Here is a 6,185-nt window from a genome sequence, read left to right as displayed (position 1 = left end):
TATACAGGCCTCTGTTGATGCGAATGGGACATGGGAAAGGAGAAGAAACCGAATAAAGCAGCCGTGCGCGCTCTCTCTCTGGTCGCAGGCAGCATGCTGTTGCCGAAGCACAAAATCAATGAAAACACGGAGCGCATTGAAACTCTTTCGAAACCTCTCCCAGTATGCCATACTATATTTACCTCTTCTCTTCTCTTTTCGCCAACACTTCACTTCACTTCTCTTCTCTTTTGGTATGCCATCAGCCTAAGGAATACGTTCAAAATATCAAGATTTTATCGAAGCAAAACCCTAAATACGAACAAAATTGGGACGCGATATCGTCATTTATAAACGAGTTCGCCCTAGTAGCTTTCATTGCAGGGCTACGTGACCCCTACTTTGGACATGTGCAGGCGGCACGTCCCAAAGACATAGAGGATGCATATGCATTCCTCTGTAAATTTAGATCGCAACAAATAACTGCAAGCAGAACAGAAACCGCAGAAAAAAAGACAACAGGAGTAAATAAAAAACCGTTTAACAAATCTAACGAGGAAAAACCAAAAGAAAAAATATACCAACACCCGAAAATACACCCAACAGAAAATGCTGAAAGTATGGAATTGGATCCATCTCAGAAGAGCAGGCTCACGCTGAATAGAAGACAGCTACATAACAACGAGGTGAATTCGGATTCCGACGAGTCGCAGTCCGACGAAGACGACCCAGTAGCAATAAATTTTTGCTTAGTCGGAAAACAAGTAACAGAGACTTGAACTATCTGCCCTATTTAATTTTCGATTACAGTAATGGCAAACAAAATAAGCTTTTGTTGGACACTGGGGCTAATAAAAACATTATAAGCCCACATAAAAAAATCCGTTCTCGTATCCGTGAACAGCAGGCGTGAACTCGTCAACAAGCAAAAATACACCGTGAACTAGATCATGTATACGAGACCAATCATGGTAGTTCACGGTGTATTTTTGACAGTTCACGTTTTCCAGAACGCTTTTTTGAGCGTGCCCAGGTATCCTGTCTAAGCGAATCGCAGTAAAAAATTCTACCGTGAACAACATATCTGGAAAACATCGCGTTAACTATAAAGGGAAATTGGAATTTTCAGATCTACAAATATCACCACAAATGTTCTACGAACTCGAATTTCACACATTTTTCGATGGCATCTTAGGATCAGAATTTCTAGCCAGCAATAGAGCCTCAATCAATTTCGAAAACTGTACAATTACCATTAACAAACTTTCCATACCCTTTAAAAAATATTACCTCTCCAGTAAAATATCCAGCCATACTTTGGAAATCAAAACATCAAAAAAAGGCGATTGGTTTGTTCCTACATTCTAAAAATTAACGGACAAAATCGTCATTGAACCAGGAATTTACAATTCAAATGGAAAATCTTCTGTTATTCGAGTCTTAACCACAACAAAAAGTCCTCCAAAATTGAACGAGGTAGTCAACATTAAAATAAATAATTTCGAACTCCTAACTCCAATACCCATTGATACCTCCGAACAATTATGCACAGATAACATAGAAAAACTTATTAGAACAAACCATTTATCTGAATATGAGAAACATAAATTGTATGAAGTTATTCTCGAAAATCAAGCCGTCTTTCTTAAAGCAAACGAAAAGTTATCTGCTAGGGGAACTGTGGGTAAAATGAACAGGGGGGGTAAAATGAACAGGCTTGTGTTTTACGGTAATTATAATGAAAATCTATGCAAAATGCAGCACCACCCCAAATACTAATACTAAGAAACTATTTGGGCAACCCTAGAACAATCAGGAACTGTCAGATGCTGGAAAAATTAACAAAAACGAAGTAGGTCTTTCAGTTTCCGCACCTGATGTAAATTTTCACTAGCAGAATTTAAGCTTTTTATCGGTGAAAATCACCAAAAATCAACTAACCTGCGTAGCACACCATATCTTTCAAGCATTCCTGATTAGCTGAACGAAATTGTAAGTATTTTTATCTTCTACATTCCCAATAACAATCGATTTCGTGATATTGGTTCTTCGGGGGTAAAATGAACCACTCGAAATGGGGGTAATATGAACACCGTAAGCAGTGCGAATAATATCTACCGGTTTAATTTCAGATGCTGAGAGATTACCGGAGAAAAACACAAAGGCAGACATGGACAGACATCCAAATGGCCTCGGCTAAACGTGCCATCAACTGCGGAATGTCCGTGAGGTCGGCGTCGATCATGTACCAGATTCCGAGAATCACTCTGGCCAGGTGGATTAAATCGCCCCTGAAGAAAAAAGGCTTAGGTTCGAAGAAAGCTGTATGTTCGGTGGAACAGGAGAACGAACTGGTGCAGCACATCCTGGATTTGGAATCCCGCTTCTACGGAATTAGTATGCAAGATATGCAAAAGTTGGCATATGAGTTGGCCGAGAAGAACTATATCCCGCACCCGTTCAACCACAAGCTCAAGATGGCAGGAAGAAACTGGGTGGATGGCTTCTTGAAAAGAAATCCAGTTCTCTCGTTTCGGAAACCAGAAGAAACATCTGCAGCCCGTGCAAGGGGTTTCAACAAAGTTTCCGTAAATGCTTTTTACGATCTTCTTTATTATTATTATTATTTGTATATTTCATCCGACTTTTGAGTCTTAATGAATAAAATCTTAGAACTAGTTATAAACATATCGCAAAAGCCTTGTCTTGAATTTCTTGGTCGTAATATTAAAATCGAACAGATGAACAACTTCGTTAAAACACTCCATCATTGATCGCACTGGTTCTTGGGAAGCGTAGTCTCGTCGTCTGAATGGCAATCGAAGAAACTCGGGACGGCGAATGGCGTAGTTTGGAGTATTGAAGCTAATCATTTGAAGCAAGTTCGGCGCATCAATCTCCGCAGCTATTAGTTTAGCTACAAACAGAGCTTTAGCCCGTTTTCTTCTTTGCTCCAATGTTTCAATTCCTATCAGAAGACAGCGACCCTCGTACGGTGGTAGATTTAGTGGATCACTCCATGGCAAGTTTCGTAGTGCAAATCTGATGAACCGTTTTTGAATGGATTCTATACGGGAAACTACAGTGCTGTGGTAGGGATCCCAAACAATTGAAGCGGTGTAACTTGTAGGCCGTGTTACTCCCAGCCTAGATGAGACCCCCGTCTCCAAGCCTCAGGGTCGGCGCTACGCTCGTGACACTCCGCGAAAGAAAACACTTAAAGATCGGCTCTAGTAAAACTCCCTCTATTTCGTGGTCTCGTGTACACTTTTATTTCCACTTCCTTGACGTCCTACTTCTTCTACTCCTCACTCTCTCCCAATCTTTCCTTCTCTTTACTTGCGTCCGTCCTCAACACCGGGCGACGCCTCCCACTTTCTTATTCTATCCTACCTTACAATTCCTTCACTTCTTCGGGGCCCCGCGCACTGCAGCACCTTCTCCACTCCTCTGTAGACCGCTTAAACTTCTCCTTCTCTCCTGGCCAGGGGCGGATGAATGGTCCTTCACTACTCTCCTGCTTCGGCTGCAGCCTCTCGTGGACCTCCTGCCTGTCCCGTGCGCCCCTCGAGTGTGGTGACGGACTCGAGGCTTCAGTGATCCGTAGATTCACTGGGAAACCTGGGTTTTGTGGCGCACTTGAAGGTCGAACTTCAGGGGTTTAGGGACACACTACAGGTTCTTCAGTAACGATTTTGAATGAAAACCGCGATGGCGATTTCAAATTAAAACCGCGAGGTCCTATGGACATGACGAGGATGTAAAATGGTGGAAATTAGAAGCGGTACGGTCGGGCTAGGTTCGGGGTTATTTGAGGCCGGAAATTTACCTGGATGTCCAGTTTCACTATCACTTCCTTTCTCCTTTCTTCAAATTATCTTCTCGCTAAAACTTCTCCAAACTTTTTCTTATAGCTTTGTGACTTTAACTTTTTCCAAAAAGCACTACTGCTGTCTTCAACGATCACCAGGCTTATGAAGTGGTTTGCTGGTGAACGTTGACCCCGAACCTTTGGCCGTTGACCCATGTCCATCGATGACGTAATCCACCTCATCATGGCCACCCATTTCGCCACCCCCATGGCCGCCCATTCGTGTGGTTTAGCGCCGCCCTGGTGGTAACTAGTGACACTGCCGTCGTCCTGATATAGGGTGGAGCTGTGTTGGCTGCGTTCGTGGGAGCTTTCGGGACATCTTACTTAAACCTATCTACAAACGTTTTCTTTTTTTCTCTACAATACATTTACGAAAATCAACGCGACAAATCTCATCAACACTAGACATCACACTGACACTGGTTACACTCTCCCCCCGCTCGGGTAAAAAAAATATTAGTGGAACTAATATTTTTTTAATTTACACACTCAACACTCTGACAACTTAACACGTACCTCTGAACCTGAAATTCACAAACTTCGTTGACAGACACTTATTTTTTTACGATGAAATAGACAAAATCTTGACACACTGCTCCACTCCTTCAATTTCAAAAATCCACCTGGGTAAGAGAGCATTTTATTTTAGCATATACATGGGACGGGGTCATAAGGTATCATCGTTGACTTAGCCAACTCCACGCAATTTAAAGGTTCAACCTTCTACTGACCATCACCGTACTAAGACTCCGGTCTCCAACGTACCCAAGATACTATATTTCATTGACCAACATTGATGAGAAACAATTTAAAAATATTTACAACAAATTAAAAAAATACCTATCTCCAAATAAAAATGTTGCCTATACAACTTTAAAAATACTACACAATCTACAATTGAAACGACATGCAAAATAATCAAACTAAATTCCGGAATTATTATTTACAAAAACAACGTTGCAGAGATACCCTCTACTGTGGTACGAAACATTTCGTTTAGTACTTTGCAATATTTCTCAGTGTCGGAGTTCACTGTCGATCGGCCGATCTACTATCATATACGTGCGTTATCGTTATCATGATCAACTGTGTGCTGTTCGGGAAGATCGAGCTATACTTATGGACTGCATATGTGGCTATTGTTAGGACGTGGTAAGTATCCAATATGGTTCTAGTTAGGATAAATTTGTGAAAACAGGCATTTTAAAGCTTTTTTATCATTTTAATGACATTTCGTCGACGAAAGTTTGGCCAAATGATCATTTTGATGGTTCAATTCTCATAAAAAGGCCTAGTTTTCCAGGTTTATTCCTGACTAGAAGCTCATTGTGGTGCTTGCCATGAGGCATGATTCCAGGTAAGTACCTTTAATTGTACTGTGCACCGTTAAACTATTGTGAGCGATTAATTGGTTATCCTAAAATTTGTTTGTCTATTGATGTGTTTCCTACAATTATTGTGGTAAGAGTTTATGTGGCTCGATCTTGCCTAGCCCATGCTCTATGGATATACTTTTTTCCATGCTCACTCTCATCTACCACTAACATAGCAACCTTAGACTGGTCCATTTACAAGGAAGCTAGCTAAATGATAAAACGTACTTTGCATTTGAATACATATTTAATTCTATAATTTCCAACACTTTCCAACACTTAAACAAACAAATTAAAAACAAAAAGAGAAAATAACTCATAAAATTTTACTTCACACAATTATTAAAATATTCTACGGTTTCCTAGGATTTTTGGATGGATGCGATGCCTCGTTCGTTAACGATTGGCATTGATGAATGAATGCATCTGCAGCTGCACACATTTGAATGTGTCCGTTTGTTCCATCCCCGAATTGAGCTTATGCGAATGGTATCTGACGTGACTTCCTGATGAGGATTTTACGGAAAACCTGTCGTCAACCGATTCGACCACTCGATTCTCAGGAACAAGACGTACCATGGAGTGTTGACTACGCCTTTAAATCTGCCGACGAAAAGACGCCGAGAGATTTTCCATTCATGTCGGAGAGTTCGTATGAGCTGGTACCCTTTTTGGCAACAATGATGCAGGGGGTGTAGACTGGGCCGAGCTTGGCGTTGTAGTCTTGCCCAGCAGAGGATTGTCGGAATGACCTCTTATACACTCGCTGTCCTACATCGAATGTTGGTGAGTACCTCTTGTGCCGTAAATCGTACTGCCTTTTCGTACTCTCGTGTGTCCTTTTTAGGTTTTCTACAACCATCTCCCACACCTTTTTGGACACACCTCTCATCTTCTCCATACGAACTTCATCGGTGAGTTCCTCGTTACTCTCTAAACGATGATCAGATCCACGAGTC

Source organism: Aedes aegypti, chromosome 1, assembly GCF_002204515.2.
Source record: "Aedes aegypti strain LVP_AGWG chromosome 1, AaegL5.0 Primary Assembly, whole genome shotgun sequence".
Taxonomy (NCBI): domain Eukaryota; kingdom Metazoa; phylum Arthropoda; class Insecta; order Diptera; family Culicidae; genus Aedes; species Aedes aegypti.
The sequence above is the reverse complement of the archived record's forward strand: the minus strand, read 5'-3'. Positions refer to the sequence as shown.